This window comes from Thamnophis sirtalis, unplaced genomic scaffold (genome assembly GCF_051295495.1).
Source record: "Thamnophis sirtalis isolate CommonGarterSnake01/CBP01778 unplaced genomic scaffold, rThaSir2_p1.2 scaffold_7, whole genome shotgun sequence".
Taxonomy (NCBI): Eukaryota; Metazoa; Chordata; class Lepidosauria; order Squamata; family Natricidae; genus Thamnophis; species Thamnophis sirtalis.
This window is the reverse complement of record NW_028261387.1, coordinates 92233059-92253353: the sequence shown is the minus strand read 5'-3', so window position 1 is coordinate 92253353 and position 20295 is coordinate 92233059. Positions and strand designations below refer to the sequence as shown.

The following is a 20295-nucleotide window of genomic DNA, read 5'->3' as shown; positions in this document are numbered from 1 at the left end:
GAAACTGTGAATGTTGCGTATTTTAAAGTGCCAAGGTGGCGCGATGGTTAAATGCAGCACTGCAGGCTACTTCAGCTGACTGCTAGATCAGCAGTTCAGCGGTTCAAATCTCACCGGCTCAGGGTTGACTCAGCCTTCCATCCTTCCGAGGTGGGTAAAATGAGGACCCAGATTGTTGTTGGGGGCAATATGCTGACTCTCTGTAAACCGCTTAGAGAGGGCTTAAAGCCCTATGAAGCGGTATATAAGTCTACTGCTATTGTCTATTTATCCCCCTTCCCTTGTTTATTGTGAGCCGCCCGGAGTCCTTCGGGAGTGGGCGGCATACAAGACAAATAAACTAAACTAAACTAAACTAATACTGCATTTTTTGGAGTATAAGATGCTCTGGAGCAGCGGTTCTCAACCTGTGGGTCGCAGCCCTTTCTGGGGTCGAAAGACCTTTTCACAGGGGTCGCCGAGGAGCCTCCCGCGGAGAGGCTGGCTAGAAGCCAGCCCAAAGGGAAGGAGCAGCTCAGGCAGCCAAGCGCCCAAGATCCGTGTGTGTGTGTGTGTGTGTGTGTGTGTGTGTGGTGGGTGGTGGGGAAAGTAGCCGAGGAGGCGCAGTGGTTAAATGCAGCACTGCAGGCTACTTCAGCTGAGTGCAGTTCTGCAATTCGGCTGTTCAAATCTCACCGGCTCCAGGTTGACTTAGCCTTCCATCCTTCCGAGGTGGGTAAAATGAGGACCCGGATTGTTGTTGCGGGCGATATGCTGACTCTGTAAACCGCTTAGAGGGGGCTGAAAGCCCTAGGAAGCGGTATATAAGTCTAACTGCTATTGCTATATAAAGTAGGAGCCGGAATGGAGGCGAGGAGGGGGAAAAGAGAGACGCACGCAGCACAGAGGACGCTGGGAAAGGAAGGCTTAGGAAGGAGGAGAATGGGGAGCAGCAGCAGCAGCAGCAGCTGGTTGGGTTCAGGGAGGGAAGAGCTCCAGTTCTCCTGCGCTGCACAGGACTCTCCTAGCGTAGGGTTCTGGAACACTTCCCTCTCTGCATCCAGAGACGGCTGCTCCGGCTCTTTCCTGAGCCAACACGAAGGGGACCGCGGCTGGCGCTGAACTGAGTCTGGCGCTAAGGAGTCTCCTGCGCAGCGTGGCTCTCCTGCGCAACGCAGCCAGCTACTCCCTTCTCAGTGGCGGCAGCGGAAGGAGTCGCTGTCCCCGCCGCCGTGATCCTGGCCCAGGAGAGTATTTTCCTTGCACGCGCAAGAAAGAGATGAAAGAGAAAAGGGGAGAAAGAGAGAGAGATAGAGAGAGAGAGGGAAATGAAAGAGAGCTGGAAGGAGAGAACGGGAGAGAGGGAAAATAGAGAGAAACAAATTAGAGGGAGAAGGGGGAGAGGGAGAAAGAAATGAAAGTTGAAGGGAGAGAATGAGAGAGAGGGAAAAGAGAGGGAAACAAATCAGGGGGAAAGAAAGGAAGAGAAAAGAAAGCAAAAGAAAGAGAGAGAGAGAGAGAGAGAAACTAACTTTCTCAGACCTATGACGAAAGCAATGGCAAGCTAGATCTCTTGCCAAGAAAACTGCAGTTTGCCAGAAGGCACAAATTAGAAGCAAGTCTGATTTTTAAAAAAAAGAAAATAACAGAGATGGCACAAAAAATGCATCTGGAAATAAGATTATTTCTAATTTTGGATAACATTATATTGTCAAACTCAAAAGAAAAAAAAATATATATCCTATTGTTGTTAGTACAATCTTGCCAGCTTCTATCAACTTAGAGTTCAGTATGAAAAGGTTACAGAGAAGCAATTTCCTACAATTAATAACTTTATTGTGGATTTGCTATCGTATTCAATGAGAAAGAAAGAAAAAGAGGGAAAGGGAAGAAAAGCAAGAAAGGAAGGAAGAAGAGAAAGGGAGAGGAAAAATATAGAGGAAAAACAGAAATGAGAGGGAGGGGGAGAGAAGAGAGAGAGACCCTATAACGACAGAAAAGTTGGACTCAACTGTAGACGACAGGAATGAAGAAAAGAGCCCGAAACAGCCTGCGATGAAAACTGTGCAATGAGAATAGAAGATCAGAGTTGGAAGGGACGTGTGCTTGCACCTTGGAGAAGTGGCGGGATGGAAAAAATTCACAACGGGGAGAACAAATCTTCCGTTTCTCCAGCTTCACATCTATTTTTGTATTTTAACTTTTGAATAAAAAACAAATAAATAATTTTTTCTTGGAAGCCCTTCATCCAAAGCAGTTGGGGGTCTGCCAAGGCCCTGCTGATTTCCTCCAGGGACAGTGTTAATATGACAGCCAGATCCTTGTTTTGATCAGATGCCGGTTGCACCGAGTGAATCTCCACAGACACAGGAAGAAGTGGGGGAAGTCTCAGAGCCCACCCAGGAAGAAACCAACGACAGCAATGAAGAAAAGAACACGGAACACAGCCTATTGTTCTGAAATAGGCTTCCCCGAAAAGCACGAGGCAGAATCCTCGTCCCGACAAAACCCCTTTTATTAAACGAATGTGAATTCCTCTCATTCACCTTCAGCCAAGGCCTGTCAAAGTCTTTCAAAGGAGTATTTATGACTACAGACCTTATCTAGCTTGGAAAGCTGCCATGTCAATATTTCCCAAATGAGGTGCTGTGCGAGGAAAGACTGGGCAGAGAGTCTCTGAGATTCACGGACAGATCTTCACACTCCTGAAACATATCTAATGACCAAACGAACTGATTGGTTCCTGCAAACTCCACTCCCCTTTCGCTCCTCTTTTATTTCCTATGGGAGGGGCCAATCACCATCCACCTGTGACTTTACTCCTCATTTCTGAGTTGTTCTTTTCTTCTGGCAGCACCGCACATGCGCACACTGGGCAACAGGCTCCAGCTGTTCCTCTGCCTCACTGCTCTCTATCTCCGAAGGCAACTGATCACTGCTAGACGGCCTTGGCCTCCTCTTTGCCTCCAACTCAGAATTCTCGCCTGAGCCTTCCCCAGCCTTCAGGACTGGCCCATGCTCCTCCCCAACCTCCTCACTGTCCGACTCTACTGCCAGCTCTGTTGGCGGGCCACAACACCTAGGATGAAAACTCTGCAATGATAATAGCAGCAACAGCAATAGCACTTAGACTTCACACCCCTCTCTAAAGAGTTTACAGTCAGCCTGTTGCCCCCAACAATCTGGGTCCTCATGTTGCCCACCTTGGAAGGATGGAAGGCTGAGTCAACCTTGAGCCTGTTGAGATTCGAACTGCCAAATGGCAGTCAGCCGGCAGTCAGCAGAAGTAGCCCGTAATACTGCACTCTTAACCACTGCACCACCATGGCTCACAATCCCTAAAACAACCGGACAATGCAGAACAGACGACCTCCGCTCGGCACCCAATGCCCTTCTGGTGAACACCTTGTCCACTTTCAAAGATGGCCGCCTTAGCAACCGTGTTACCAACTTAACGACTGCAGGGATTCACTTAACAAGTGTGGCAGAGGTGGGTTCCTACCAGTTCGCACCTATTCGGTAGAACCGGTTCGTCAAATCTACCAAACCGGTTAGAAGAGGTTCCACCAGTGGACTCGGAAAGCAGGCCACACCTACAGAAGAGGTTCCAAAAATTTTTGAAACCCACCACTGGTCCTTGGATATGATTATTCTACACTATCATGCTCCTATTTATAAAACTCAGTGCCTCTGTGAAAGGTAAGGATGACTGCTGTGTTTGTGGTGCAATCAGAACATTGTGTGTGTTGAAGTTGTTTTAACGCAAACCAAAGATGCCTTTTAAAAAACAAGTTTACATCATATTCTTATGCATGCCAGTGCTGTGTGTGAGGTTATTTAAGCTGGTTCTGACAAGTGTCGTCGGCATCTTCATATCCGGTCACATAGCAATAGCTTTCAGCCCTCTCTAAGTGGTTTACAGAGTCAGCATATGGCCCCCACAGTCTGGGTCCTCATTTCATCCACCTCGGAAGGATGGAAGGCTGAGTCAACCTTGAGCCGGTGAGATTAGAACTGCTGAACTGCAGATAACAGTCAGCTGAAGTGGCGTGCAGTACTGCACCCTAACCACTGCGCCACCTCGGCTCTTCTTGGATGGCAAGCCACTCCCATCCAGTCACATGGGCGGCAAGCCACTCCCATCCGGTCACATGGGTGGCAAGCCACCCCCACAAAGGAGGCCACCCCCACAGAGTAGGTTCGAACAATTTTTGAAACCCACCACTGAAGTGTGGCAAGAAAGGCCGTAAATTGGGGCAAAACTCGCTTAACCAACTGTCTCACGCAGCAACACAAATGTTGGGCTCAAATTATGGTTGTTAAGTCAAGGATGGCCTGTATGTAATTACATGTCCTTCCCATAATGATGTCATGGCTTGTGTGAAACTCCCTTTGTCCTCTTGTCTGTTCAGATGATCATGCTTACCGGTACTTCTTTTGATTCTAACTGGCTCAAGGTTGACTCAGCCTTCCGTCCGTCCGAGGTGGGTAAAATGAGGACCCAGATGGCTGGGGGCCAAAAGGCTGACTTTCTAAACTGCTTAGAGAGTGTTTGTAAAGCACTGTGAAGCGGTATATAAGTCTAAGTGCTATTCTATTCTATTCCTGTTCCACGTGGTGGCATAGTGGTCGGAATGCAGCATTGCAGGGTAGCTCTGCCAACTGCCAGGAGCTCGATTCTGACCAGCTCAAGGCTGACTTGGTCTTCCATCCTTCCAAGGTCGGTAAAATGAGGACCCAGATTCTTGGAGGCAACAGGCTGACTCTGTAAACCGCTTAGAGGGCTATAAAAGCACTGTCAAGTGGTATATAAGTCTAAGTGCTATTGCTACTACTATCTACCTACCAGTGGTGGCTTTCAAAAATTGTTGGAACCTACTCTGTGGGTGTGGCCTCCTTTCTGGGAGTGGCTTGCCACCCATGGGAGCAGATGGGAGTGGCTTGCTGCCCATGTGACCGGATGGGAGTGGCTTGTTGCCCATGTGACCGGATATGAAATTATGAATTAGTACTTAGGTCGGTCCAAGTAGCTATTCAGAAGTTAGTGGTTAGAAGCAATCGTAAAGCAAGATACGGAATTAAAACCAGAAATATTTTGTTGGCTATTTGAAAGGAAGTATAATATATATTTAATTTTACACATGTTAACAACTGCTGGAATTGTGTTTGCACAACAGTGGAAAAACAGAGATATGTAAATGAATAAATATTAAAATGTGCAGGAATAAATAAACTGACAATTAAAATCAAGAAGGCTTTGAATAGGGACATTACACACCCACCAGTCGTGGGTTTCAAAAAAAAATTGGAACCTCTTCTGTAGGTGTGGCCTGCTTTCCGGGTCCACTGGTAGAACCTCTTCTAACTGGTTCAGTAGATTTGACGAACCAGTTCTACCGAATAGGTGCGAACTGGTAGGAACCCACCTCTGCTACCTACATCATCTGTCTACAGTCTCATCTCTATCCTAATCTGTTTCTCTCCACGTCTCTATCTATATATTTGCATCTACCTATCTATCCATATACCCATCCATCCACCCATCTAATTTTTCAGCTAGCTAATGCTGAATTTTGACTTCTGCAAACCCCAGCTAGCCATTAAATGCATCACTCCATTGCAATACTGTCTGTGTGTGTGTGTGATTTCATACAGAAGATGTTCAGAACTGGCTCTTACTTCCAGCCCAAAGTGTTTACCAACACCTTTTCTTCACAACAATGTGGATTTGATAGAAGATAATTATTTCTACTCAAGGTTGAACCGTGGGGGTCCTCTCTGAGCTGGGTTGTTTTCTTGTAGATGTTTCATGACCCAACTAGGTAACGTCATCAGTGCTAGAAGGGAGCGGGGCTTATGGGGAGGAAGACTGTGGGATACTTGGTGGTGTCCAGGAAACTCTGAGGTTGGTTCTTTTCTTTCAGACATTTTATTACCCAACTAGGCAACATCATCAGTGCTAAAAGGGAGTGGGGTTTATGGGGAGGAGGAGGACTGGGGGCCCACTGAGCTTGGTTGTTTTCTTGCAGACATTTCATTACCCAACTAGGTAACATCATCAGTGCTAGAAGGGAATACGGTTTGCGGGGAGGAGTAGGGAGTAGGAGGAAAGTCAATGGGGAAGCCAGATTCACTTAACAACCCATGTTACTAATTTAACAACTGCAGGATTCACTTAAGAGCTGTGGCAAGAAAGGTCGTAAAATGAGGCAAAGCTCACTTAACAACTGCCTTGCTTAGCAACAGAAATTTTGAGGACTAGCTGTAGGCTAGTATCAGGCCAACTCGAATGCTGTTTGGTTCTTATTCTTCCAGGATGTGGACTTTTCAATTTCCTTGGGATATCATCCTTAACAGAATAATAACAGAACAACAGAGCTGGAAGGGACCTTGGAGGTCTTCTAGTCCAACCCCCTGCTTAAGCAAGAGATCCCATCCATCCAAGGATTAACTAGGGTCAATCCTACTTAGCTTATTCGACAAACTAAGGTTGCTTTGGACTCATCCGGTTCTTTCATTGGGGCAAGAAAATCCAGGCTGAACTACTGATTACTCTTTCCTCATCTACAACAAGCTATCACTGTTCAAGCCCCAGCTTTCTATCTTGTGTTTCTCACCCTTGGCCACTTGGAAGATTTATGGACTTCAACTCCCAGAATTCCAGAGCAAGCATGGCCGGCTGTGGAATGGCCTCTTGAAGTCACGTGGACTTCAACTCCCAGAATTCCATAGCCAGCATGACTGGCTGTGGAATAGCCGCTTGAAGACCCATGGACTTCAACTCCCAGAATTCCAGAGCCAGCATGGCCAGCTGTGGAATGGCTGCTTGAAGTCACGTGGACTTCAACTCCCAGAATTCCAGAGCCAGCATGGCCGGCTGTGGAATGGCTGCTTGAAGTCACGTGGACTTCAACTCCCAGAATTCCATAGCCAGTATGGCTGGCTGTGGAATGGCTGCTTGAAGACCCATGGACTTCAATTCCCAGAATTCCATAGCCAGCATGGCCAGCTGTGGAATGGCTGCTTGAAGTCATGTGGACTTCAATTCCCAGAATCCCATAGCCAGCATGGCCAACTGTGGAATGGCCGCTTGAAGTCACGTGGACTTCAACTCCCAGAATTCCATAGCCAGCATGGCCGATTGTGGAATGGCTGCTTGAAGTCACGTGGACTTCAACTCCCAGAATTCCAGAGCCAGCATGGCCGGCTGTGGAATGGCCTCTTGAAGACCCATGGACTTCAATTCCCAGAATTCCATAGCCAGCATGGCCAGCTGTGGAATGGCCGCTTGAAGTCACGTGGACTTCAACTCCCGGAATTCCATAGCCAGCATGGCCGGCTATGGAATGGCTGCTTGAAGTCACGTGGACTTCAACTCCCAGAATTCCATAGCAAGCATGGCCAGCTGTGGAATGGCTGCTTGAAGTCACGTGGACTTCAACTCCCAGACTTCCATAGCCAGCTGTGGAATGGCTGCTTGAAGTCACGTGGACTTCAACTCCCAGACTTCCATAGCCAGTATGGCCGGCTATGGAATGGCTACTTGAACACCGGTGGACTTCAACTCCCAGAATTCCAGAGCCAGCATGGCTCACTCTGGAATTCTGGGAGTTGAAGTCCACACATCTTCAGGCAGCCAAAGTTGAGAAACACTGATCTATTTGGAAATACCACTGAGTACTAGTCTCCTGCAGCATGCAACCGCTAATTTCCCAGAACAAAACACTTTAAGCCCTTTTTTTTTTTTTTTTTTTAAAAAGCAAGATCCTATTTTCTCTTCTTGGGAAATATCCGCCTTTTCATCATTTTGCTCCTCTTCGGGGTTAGCACATTCTTCTTCCTCTTTTCAGAGGGGGTTTCAGATGGCACGTCGCTACCCAAAATGAACTTCCGTTTTTCTTTTGGGATTTTTCTTTCTTTCTTTTTTTTTTGCTGGAGCAATTCTTTCCGTGGCCCAAAAGGACTTCGAAAAATCTCGGGAACCCGTAATCCTGAACTCGCTACCCCACCATGCCTTTGAATAACTTCCCTTTTGGGATGGGCGCTGGGTTGTCGGGTTTAGTGTGGAAAAAGTATCCGGGGAGGCCATCTGGGGAGCAGAACGGCTGCTTCCTCATTTAGCTGGTTTTGTTGGCCTGATTGCAAAAGTTGCGTGGGCCTATTCAACAGAACAAAATCACAGATGTGAGAAGGGGGTGCAAATTCGCCAATGCAGAAGGACTTCAAATAAGCTGCCAACGATTCATTTTTGATGGCCCTTTTGTTAGCTGCAAAAAATCACAAACCGGGCCTGGATTTCTACATCACTGGAAAGAGAATAATTTGCACATCTGGCCATGTCTTCATCTGTTGGACACCCTGTAACACAACGGCTAGGCAGGCTGATGGGCTGTCTCCATTCACTTATCCTTCTAACCTCTCCAACGACTTTCTTAGCAGTAGTATAGAATTGGAATAACAGAGTTGGAAGGGACCTTGAAGGTCCTCTAGTCCAACCCGCTGCTTAGGCAGGAAACCCTACACCACTTCAGACAAACGGATATCCAGCATCTTAAAAATGTCCAGTGTTGGAGAGTCACAACTTTTGGAGACAAGTTGTTCCATTGATTAATTGTTCTAACTGTCAGGAAATTTCTCCTTAGTTCTAAGTTGCTTCTCTCCTTGATTAGTTTCTACCCATTGCTTCTTGCCCCATTACTTTGTGGCAACCCCTGAGATATTGGAACACTGCTATCATGTCTCCCCTGGTCCTTCTTTTCATTAAACTAGATTTACTCAGTTCCTGCAACCGTTCTTCATCTGTTTTAGCCTCCAGTCCCCTAATCCTCTTTGTTGCTCTTCTCTGCCCTCTTTCTAGAGTCTCCACATCTTTTCTACATCGTGGTGACCAAAACTGAATGCAGTATTCAAAGTGTACCTAGGTTATTTAAGATTTATCTTCCACTCAGATGGGTTTTTCAACAGAATAACAGAGTGGGAAGGGACCTTAGAGGTCTTCTAGTCCAACCCCCTGCCTAGGCACGGAACCCTACATCGTTTCAGACAAATGGCTATCCAACATATTCTTAAAGACTTCCAGTGTTGGAGCATTTACAACTTCTGGAGGCAACTTCTGTTCCACCGATTAATTGTTCTAACTGTCAGGAAATTTCTCCTCAGTTCTAAGTTGCTTCTCTCCTTGATTAGTTTCCACCCATTGCTTCTTGTTCTGCCCTCAGGTGCCTTGGAGAATAGCTGGACTCCCTCTTCTTTGGGGCAACCCCTGAGATTTTGGAAGACTGCTATCATGTCTCCCCTAGTCCTTCTTTTCATTAAACTAGACATACCCAGTTCCTGCAACTGTTTAGCCTCCAGTCCCCTAATCATCTTTGTTGTCCTTCTCTGCACTCTTTCTAAACTAGAGTCTCAACATCTTTTTTAAAAAAATATTTTGGTTGACCAAAACTGAAACATTAGCTCTTTCCTAGGGCTGAGAAAAAGTGGCTGGCTTCATGGCCAAGATGGGATTAGAACTCAAGTCTCTGGGTGAGTGGCCAGACAGCTTTGAGACCTAAGGCAGGTGTAGAGATAGATCTCCTGGTGATTGGCCCAAAGTCACCGCTTTCAGGCCTAAGGTGGGACTAGAACTCACAGTCACCTGGGGATCGACCCAAAGTCACTTAAGAGGCATTCCTGCTTAAGGCGGGACTAGAACTCACTGTCTCCTGGTGATGGGTCAAAAATCACCCAGCTGGCTTTCAGGCCTAAAGTGGAACTAGAACTCACAGTGACTTGGTGACATACCCAAAGCCACCCAAGAGGCATTCCTGCTTAAGATGGGACTAGAACTCACTGTCTCCTGTTGATTGATCCAAAGTCACCCAGCTGGCTTTCATGCCTAAGGCAGGACTAGAACTCACAGCCCCCACATTTCTAATCTAATACCTTCACCACTACATCACAGGGTCTCCATCTGCTACTGACCGGTGGAGAAATTATCTTATTTCTATTTGCCATTGGAAACTCTATGTTTCTCTTGCCATTTTGCAAATCATTTAAAGAGTTTTAAGGATGTGCCTGTATTTTTAGGTAACTCCCCCTTCTTCCTTTTTTCCTTCAAACTTTTTAACAAATCCATCATTAGCAGTTAGCAATAGCAATAGCAGTTAGACTTATACACCGCTTCATAGGGCTTTCAGCCCTCTCTAAGCGGTTTACAGAGTCAGCATATCGCCCCCAACAACAATCCGGGTCCTCATTTTACCCACCTCGGAAGGATGGAAGGCTGAGTCAACCCTGAGCCGGTGAGATTTGAACAGCTGAACTGCAGAACTGCAGTCAGCTGAAGTAGCCTGCAGTGCTGCACTCTAACCACTGCGCCACCTCGGCTCTATATATCATTCATATAACTTTTCCCGACATAGAATACTTGGGCAGGGAATTTTCGTTACCAAATGCACTTAAAAGATTCTTTCCTCCCCGATACAGGTAGTCCTCGATTTACGACCACAAAATTTCTGTTCCTATGCGAGACAGTTGTTAAGTGAATTTTGGCCCATTGTGACCTTTCTTTGCCACAATTGTTAAATGGATCGCTGCAGGTGTTCAGTTAGTAACACGGTCGTTAAGCGATTCTGGCTTCCCCATGGAGTTTGTCAGAAGGTCCCAAAAGGGGATTCCATAACCCCAGGACACTGCAACCGTCATAAATACAAGTCAGTTGCCAAGCGCCTGAATTTTGATTACGTGACTACTTACAGCTCCAACAGCTGCAAGACTGAAAACCGGTCGTGAGTTTTTTCAATGCCGTTATAACTTCGAACAGTCCCTAAACAAACTGTTGTAAGTTGAGGACTATCCGTATACATTTTTTGTATCTATAAAAAAATTCCCAGGAAAAACCTGAAAGTAGAACTAAAAGGTCTGAAAAAAACCTAAATTTGACAGAATAGCACTAAAATACACATTGTGTTTCTCAATGTTAGAAGCTTTAAGATGGGTGGACTTCAACTCCCAGCATCCCCCCCGCCAGCATATCTAGCTGGGGAATTCTGGGAGTTGAAGTCCACCCATCTTAAAGGGCCAGAAATACTGTGCAAAAGAACAACAAAGCAGTTTGCTGCAGAAACACACAACAAACTATATGTTAAAGTAATCTAAATTTTGAAGACCTGCCTACATTCTTAATGGCCGTGTTTGAATAAAACCAATGAGTTTTCAATCATCCCCCAGAGCAGTGGTGAAATCTAAATTATTTTTGCTACCGGTTCTGTGGGTGTGGCTTGGTGGGGGGGTCATGTGACTGAGTGGGCGTGGCTACATAGTCATATAACTGGGTGATCAAAACACAGAAAGTCACTTTAACAATATCCTGCTGGAGCAGGGCTGGACTAGATGACCTCCAGGTGCCTTCCAGCCCTGGATTATCCTCTGAAGCTGCGTCTGGTACCAGGATTGAAGTCCTTCCTTCCTCTCCTCTTTCTTTCTTTCTCAGCACCCCTCCCCACCCTTTTTAAAAAACTTTTTTTTAGTATTTTTTACTGCCGGTTCTGGAAACCAGTAGCATTTTTTACTACCGGTTCGGGCGAACTGGCCCAAACTGGTAGCATTTCCCCCTTGCTCCACAGATAGTTAACCCTTCCCAAATTCCAAGATGGCACTTAAACTGAATTAAACCCATGTTCTGGGTTTGCATTCGATCCTGAAGCCTTAGCTAAGCAAAGCAGATGGCTCAGCAGCCCCAGAAAATTAAAATGCAGATGAATCAAATTTCGGAGTTCATAGATCCGAATTATAGGGACGCGGTGGCTCCCTGGCTAAGACGCTGAGCTTGTTGATCAGAAAGGTCGGCAATTCGAATCCCTAGCGCCGCATAACCGAGCGAGCTCCCGTTACTTGTCCCAGCTTCTGCCAACTTAGCAGTTCGAAAGCATGTAAAAACGGAGACCACCTTTGGTGGGAAGGGAACAGCCTTCCGTGCGCCTTGGCGTTTAGTCATGCCAGCCGCATGACCACGGAGACGTCTTCAGTCAGCGCTGGGTCTTCGGCTTTGAAACGAAAACGCGCAGCGCCACCTAGAGTCAGGAACGACTAGCACATATGTGCGAGGGGAACTTTTACCTTTTTAGACCCGAATTGCAAACTTTCAGAGGAACATAAGGGGGCAGCAACGGGCTGGAAGTCTGTTTCTCTTTCTCGCCCTCTGTTGGTTAGTCGGAGTTTTGCAGCCAGTGCATTTTACAACTGCAGGCCCTAAGCCTTGATTTGAGGCCAGTGTCTTGTCTGAACGCATCTCCCACACAAATCTAATGGGGGGTCAGGACAGGATTCAAGATAAGAGAGGACAATTGAATCCTTCCTTGAATCCTATAAACATCTTTTGAATGAGCCCTACAGAAATTCCAGAATTCACTTTAAAACACGACGGAAGGAAATATTAAATCAGTGTTTCTCAACCTTGGCGACTTTAAGTCCTGTGGACTTCAACTCCCAGAATCCCCCAGCCAGTTGTGCTGGCTGGGAGATTCTGGGAGTTGAAGTCCACAGGACTTAAAGTCGCCAAGGTTGAGAAACACTGGATTAAATGCAGGGAGAGGCGGAGATACAGTATATGAAATGAATGAAATAATTTAGCTTTAGGCTTCCATCACATCTGTTTTCTGGAGCCCAGCTCCTCAAGCCAGATGCGTTTAAAAGCCATCTCCATCTCTGGCTCTCGGCATGGAAAATGCGCGTATGAACCCCAGGGGTATCCAAAAAACATGAAAATGGCATCCACAACACGGGAGCAGATTTTCACTTAAAACAGAAAGTATCTAGGCCAGGGGTGGTTTCACTTCCCTTCCCTTCCGGTTCGCAAATGTATGTGTGCGCACGCATACTCGCTTTGCTCGCACGCACCCCGTCCCACGCATGTGCCCGGCCTTCCACGCATGTACTGTGCTCAAAAAAAAAAAAAGGTCCCTAAATAGGATGAAATAGAAGCAGGGGGGATGGGCGGGCCGACCAGTGATTTCCCCTATCGGTTCGGGCAAACTGGTCGAATATCACCTCTGATCTCGATGCACTAGTCTATCCACCATCTTGATTTTTTAAAGATCAGCAGCCCCCAATCTATTTGGGCCCCAAGACCGGTTCTGTGGAGAGAGCTTTTTCCGCGGATTGGAGGGGTTGCAGTTTCGTGTGCTGCCTGCATCCCGTGGATGGGGCAATGGTGGGTTTCCGGATCCCGTCGCAGCCGGTACTCTGCGATGGGGCGGGTGTCCTCCACGGGCACACGCGCTGCGCACGAATGGGCACCCACTGCTCAGCGGAACATAGTGCAGGCCCATACGCTGTGCGCGCGTGTGCAAATGGGCCGGTTGGCTTAAATACAGGTAAGGAATGAAGGCGGGCGGGCAGGCCCTCCAAAGCCCCATTCCGGTACGGTGGCTGCTGCTCCCAGCAGCCACCGGTACACTGGTACCGGAGCGTACTGGCTGAAACCCACCACTGGGATGGGGCTATAAAAAGATGTTGAGACTCTAGAAAGAGTGCAGAGAAGAGCAATCAAGATGACGAGGGGACTGGTCACGGGATCAAAATTCAGATGCTTGGCAACTGGCATGTATTTATGACGGTTGCCTTGTCCCGGGGTCATGTGACCACCATCTGTAAACCTTCACAGCCAACTTCTGACAAGCAAAGTCAATGGGGGGGAAGGCAGATTCGCTTAACGACTGCATGGTTCACTTAAGAGCTGCGGTTATTCGTTGACGATGGTGGCAAAAAAGGCCATAAAATGGGGCGGAACTCACTCAACTGCCTGAAGATTGCAGTGGTCGTAGGTCGAGGACTATCTTAGGAGCATTACTCAAGAACAGCCATGCGGGGTGTCTAATCTGGGTGGTGAGAAAAGGTATATAGGTAGTCCTTGACTTACAACAGTTCGTTAACTGACTATACAAAGTTACAACAGCACTGAAAAAATTAACTTATGACCGTTTCCCCCCCCCCCCAATTAACAACCTTTGTACCATCCCCTTGGTCATGTGATCAAAATGCAGATGCTTGGCAACTGGCTCGTACTTACGACCGCCGTAATGTCCCAGGGTCACATGATCCCCTTTTGCGACCCTTCTGACCAGCAAAGTCAATGGAGCCGCTGGATTCACTTAACCGTGTAACTCACTTATCAACGGTGGTGATTCGCTTAACGACCGTGGCAAGAAAGGTGGTCGAATGGGGCAAAACTCACTTGACCAATGTCTCCCTCCATGACAGAAACGTGGGGAGGCTCAATTGTGGTCGTAAGTCGAGGACTGCCTGCACTGAACTAACAGCTGGAAGGTCTACCTTGCTATTTATTTCCCCAGCTGCTCGGCAAGTCTTTTTTTTTTTTAATAAAAACATTTATTTTTATTTTTAAGCAAACAAGTTCAAACAAACATAAAAAACTTCTTCCAATTCCATACAGCCTATCGATAGGTTACAAAACTTTTTTTCTACATTCTCACCATAATCTTCACTTACACTTTATATAGAATCTCGTATTATCAATCTGGTATATATGTATACAATTATTATCATCATTATACGTTTATTAGCAATAGCAGTTAGACTTATATACCGCTTCATAGGGCTTTCAGCCCTCTCTAAGCGGTTTACAGAGTCAGCATATTGCCCCCAACAACAATCCGGGTCCCCATTTTACCCACCTCGGAAGGATGGAAGGCTGAGTCAACCCTGAGCCGGTGAGATTTGAACAGCCGAACTGCAGAACTGCAGTCAGCTGAAATAGCCTGCAGTGCTGCATTTAACCACTGTGCCACCTCGTCTCTTGGACTATATTGGACTATAATTGTCATTACTTCACTTTATGTAAGATATTTACATTTTAGGTAAATGTATATTGTGACATTTCATTACATCATCCTAAATCCGCCCAATAATAACACATCTTTATACAATTCTTTTATCTAACCGTTGATTAAGTCCCATGTTTTATAAAATCGTTTCTCCTTGGTTACCAAACTTTTATGCACCCTCTCCATAGTCCCTCACTTACAAATTATATAAAATCTCCTATTATCAATATGAGATACAGTATGTATGCAGTATTATTATCATTATTAATCATTTAATAATTCAAGACTGGGCAAGCCTTGAATCCACACAGCGAGGTGGATTTGTGTATGTGTGAACTGTGCAAAATGCAAAGGGTTTGTGGGACCGAGCGACCAGCTACTGCCCTCCATCCCTGGGAGCAAAGCAGTTAGTCCAGCCTTCCACAGCTGGTGGCCAGATGTTTTAGGATTTGGTCAGGGAGACATTGCTGGTTGATAAGGAGCAGAGCTAAAGTGCGGCTTATCTGGAGCACTGGCTTAATGCAGTGTTTCTCAACCTTGGCAACTTGAAGATATCTGGACTTCAACTCCCAGAATTCCCCAGCCAGCGAATTCGCTGGCTGGGGAATTCTGGGAGTTGAAGTCCGGACATCTTCAAGTTGCCAAGGTTGAGAAACACTGGCTTAATGTATCTTGGAGACTCTTTATAAAGACAAATTTTCCTTATGTCTATAGAGCCCTGATGGCGAACCTGTGACACGCATGGCCAAAGTGGCACGCGAATTCATGTTGCACCGGCACGCGTGGCCTTGCCTGTTTCTCTTCCAGGTTTCTGGCGTGCAAACACACACGATAACCACCTGTCCTTCGCGCATGCAGCAGTGCTGAAAAGCAATGTGCGCGTGCAGGCTGGACAGCTGATTGTACACCAGAACCCAGAATATATAGAATAAAATATAGAATAACAGAGTTGGAAGGGACCTTGGAGGTCTTCTAGTCCAACCCCCTGCCTAGGCAGGAAACCCTAAACCGTTTCAGACAAATGGCTATCCAGCATCTTCTTAAAGACTTCCAGTGTTGGGGCATTCACAACTTCTGGAGGCAATATCTGCTGAACAAAGCTCCGCATTGGTGACAGGAAGGGCATCCGGCCATGAAAACACTTTGCTAACTCCATTCAGTTGCCCAGACTCCACCCCACAAGGGATTATGGGGTCATTAAATAAGGACGAGGATGATGTGTTGGGTTTGATCTCAGAAAATTGAACGCAGCACATGTCTGCAACACCACAAAGTTGTTGTGCAAGGATACAAACAACCATGGTTGGAAATACGCCTCCGCTGGGTGAGCAACATGCCGTATTTTTCGGAGTATAAGGCGCACCTTTTCCCCTCAAAAAAGAGGGTGAAAATCTGAGTGCGTCTTAAACACCGAATACAGCATTTTTGGCCTCCACCAAAATGGCCGTGCATTGCCTTTAAGAGACTTCCAGAGTGCTTCTAGGGGCTGGGGAGGGCAGAAATGAGCGAAAAACTTCCCGGTTTTGGCTCATTTGGGGGGGGGGCACCTAAAGGCTATTCATGCCCTTTGGGGGGGGGGGGGAAACAGGCCCGTTTTTGCAAAAAACTGGCTGCTTTTGGGAGGTCTGCAAAGTACAAAAACTTTTTTTTAAAAAAATTGCTTCTTCAAAATCTTGCTGCACCTTATACTCAGAAAAATACGGTAACTATGGTTCTTCCTCAAACCTTGGAGAGGTGGCTGCTGTGTAAAAAGGGGAAACCCTCAAAATCCCCCCTGCCAATCTCACAATTGCCAAGAAGGAAGACGGCGGCCCATCTTCCTTTCTAGCGTATCACAAGGACTGAATTCACACAACATGTTCTCCTAACCTGAATTGCATTCACGCAGCAGGCTAACCTAGCCAGAATTAAAAAGCTCTCTTGCTTTTGCACGGGATTTCCCACGCCAAGGCGCCCGAAGGGCTGCATTCACACACACAAAAAACCCCAAACCAAGGTCAATGCAGGTTTTCCAGAAACTCATGATAAAGAAAATGTATATTTAATTATCCATGGAATAAACAGCAGCTAAGATTGTTATTTGCACAACATTGGAAAAGTGAGGAGATCCCTCCAGAAGAGAATGTGATTAGGAAAATATTAAGAACATGCAGAAATGAATAGATTAACACTGGCAATCAAAGAGAAAGAACAAACCGATTATTATACTATATGGGAATTATTTTATCGGTGGTTAGAGAATGAATTATAAGAATTAGAAGTAAAAGTGGATGTGTAAAATATAGAAAATGTTATCAAAAGAGTTAACGCAATTAATGAGTTGACTAAATCAAGAAGGGAATTGTTATAGTATTAAACATTTAAGGTATTGGTAATTAAGCTAGGACTAGACTAAATAATGAATGTGGTTGTAAATTTTAATTGTTATTGCACAAAATATCTGTACCCAGACGACACTGTTTAATGGAAGATGGATTGTTTATATTGAAATAAAAAAAATATTTTTTTAAAAAAGGTCAATGCAGGTTTTGTGAATCAGGGTTTGAACTAGTCCTGTTATTTCTTATAATAGCTTTATTCAATTTGAGATCTTCTTGGGTTTCCTAGCTCACCAACGCCAAGTTGGACAGGGAATTTTACTAAAAGCAAAATAAGAAGAGAAATCAAAATATAATGACTGTAAGGTGTTGTAGAAGGGAAAAAAATAATTTTAAAAAAATCTGCTACATCAAAATAGATGCCCCTACTTTGCAAGAGACAAGCGAAGGGCAAGAAACCTCTTAAATCGAAGCAACACGGATTCTTCTTTTACTGGGAGGGAATACAGGAACGGATTTTAATGACTTTTTGATAATTTTAATGGCCTTTTTTTTAAAAAAAATCTCGCCTTATTCTACTCTCCGTGTTGATAGGCGTATCGAAAAGGCTTCGGGCAGTGAAAAGATCTTTGCTGAAAAAGCAATCATTGTACCCGGGTTCAAAAGATTAAAAATTGTCAGAAGAAATGGGTGTTTTATCATCTCAAAGCCTTTAGGCCCTGCTTAGCTATGAGGTGCAAGGATTAAAATCTCCAAAGACAGCTAGCAAAAAGCATCACATGTCTAATAGGGAGATTATAGTTTAAAATGACTCCTCAGCTATGCCTATCAAGTTCCACAGAATTAAAGAAAAAAAAGAGAGATTTGCTGATATCTTCACGGCTGACGTAGAGTTTGCACATCAAAGCAATTTCCGCATTCTGTGTTCTGCTGTCCGACCACGCGTGCAAAGACTTTATAAAGTTCTGATTTTTATCTCCCGGATAGATCTGAGATAAGCCATTTCAATAACGATGGGTGACCCCAGGGTGGGGGAGAGAGAAGAACCAAAATTCAGGGCGTCGTTTCAATTAAGATAACGACACACATCAACTCACCACAGCCTTTAAGGCCTGCCGATATCCGAATCCCAAACACAGCGAGTCCTCGACTTACGACCCCCCCTACGGAGCGCAAAATTTCTGTCCCTAAGCGAGACAGTGGCTCGGTGAATTTTGCTCCCTCGTTACCACCTTTCTGGCCGCCAAGTTGTTAAGTGAATCAATACAGTTAACCAACACGGTCGTTAAGTGAACCTGGCTTCCCCCATTGACTTTGCTGGTCGCAGAAGGGGATCACGTTAAGTGGTGAAATTCAAATCGTGGGCGTGGCTTGGTGGGCGTGGCAGAAGGATATTGCGAAATCTCTTTTCCCATCCCACGCTGGGGGCCAGACAGAGGCGGTATTTGCCGGTTCTCCAAACTACTCAAAATTTCCGCTGCCGGTTCTCTGGAACCGGTCAGAACCTGCTGAATTTCACTCCTGGACCCACTTGGTTCCCGAGGATATTGCAACCGTCATAAATACGAATCCGTTGCCAAGTGCCTGAATTTTGATCGCGTGACCACGGGGAACGCAGCGACGGTCATTAAGTGTGGAAAAACGGTGGTTTTTTCACTTTGTAACGTTGAACAGTCACTAAATGAGCCATTGTTAAGTCGAGGACTACCAACATAAAAAAAAACCCAATATGCATTCGGATATTGTCTCTGATATTGCTAAGCCCTTACAGACAGGGTACTTGCCTGAATTCACACAACAAAAATGCATTAATGGCATACGTGGAAACCTTTTCAGACAATTAGAATTCACAAAACAGCAAAACAAGAGTTTGTGACCTACTAAAAACTCCCCTTATCACACATTTGTTGTTTTCCTTTTTCAACCTGCGGCGGGCCACCGAGAAAGACAAGGAAATATGAACAAGAGGCACACCCCTGGCCTGTTGGAGCACCATTAACATTGGGTTAAGTGCAAAGCTGTATTAATTTTCACTCGCCCTCCGGCATAAATCATAAATATAAATAAGTGCCCCTCTGAATAGGAACAAGCCGTCCACTTTGCAAAGCTACAGTAGATTTCACCCAACATTGATTAGAAAGAGAGATTACGTTGAGAATACGAAATACAGAATTTTGAGAGTCGAAAGGGACCTTGGAGGTCTTCTAGTCCAACCCCCTGCCCAAGCAGGAAACCCACTACCATTCTGTACAATTTCTTCTTGAAAAACTCGTGATGGAGCAGCCACGACTTCTGGAAGGAAGTCATCAGAGTTTGTTCTCACGGTCAGAAAATCCCTCCTTAATTCTAGATTGATCTCTCTTTAAATGACCTTCCACCCGATGGGAACATACAATCATAGGACTGGAAGGGACCTTGGAGGTCTTCTAGTCCAACCCCCTGCCCAAGCAGAATAACTAAACAGCAGGGTTGGAAGGGACCTTGGAGGTCTTCTAGTCCAACCCCCTGCCCAAGCAGAATAACTAAACAGCAGAGTTGAAGGGACCTCGGAGGTCTTCTAGTCCAACCCCGTCCAAGCAGGAGACCCAGCTGACCTCCAGAGATGGAGTACCCACAACTTCTGAAGGAAAGCCATCCCAACTGGATACAGGTTGATCTTCTGGGGTTCTTTCCATTCCACCCCTTCTCCAACCCCCTCAACATCTTGGTCGGAATCCCAAGGTAGTTCCTTGCACCTTCAAAAACCAAGGGGGAAGCATGATGCGTTGGAAGGACCTCGCCCATACCTGCTCCATGGCCGAGACCATCCCATCTAGCCATCCTGGAAGCAGCTTCTCCGAGGCCTCTCTTGCTCTCTTCCGGAGCTTGTCATAATACGTTTGGAAGAAAAGGAAGAAGAAAAAGAAGAAGGAGGAGGAGAAGAGAGGTGCCCCAATGCGGTAGAAAACTAGAGAAGGAAGAGAGAGGGAAGCTAGCAAGCAAGAACTTACTTAACAGGAAAGGGAGTGACGGCGGAAATGGCGTAACCAAATGCAAGACCCAAGGCCTTTTTTGGGGAAAGCGGCAGCCGTCGGCGGAGAGAGAGAGAGAGAGAGAGAGAGAGAGAGCTCTCAAGAAGGGTTCCTAGACATAAGGAAGGCAGTTCAACCCACACTGAGGAAGTGGGTTGAGAA

General features: G+C 46.0%; 1 protein-coding gene across 1 annotated transcript in view; it reads right to left on the bottom strand.

Annotated features, from left to right (window-relative positions):
- RGS19 (regulator of G protein signaling 19) overlaps positions 1-20081 on the bottom strand; it is a 42308-nt gene extending 22227 nt beyond the window's left edge. The window contains exon 1 of the mRNA XM_087720607.1: positions 19909-20081. The gene's annotated coding sequence lies outside the window, so the exon portion shown is untranslated. The remainder of the gene's footprint in view (positions 1-19908) is intronic.
- Positions 20082-20295: the final 214 nt, after the last annotated feature.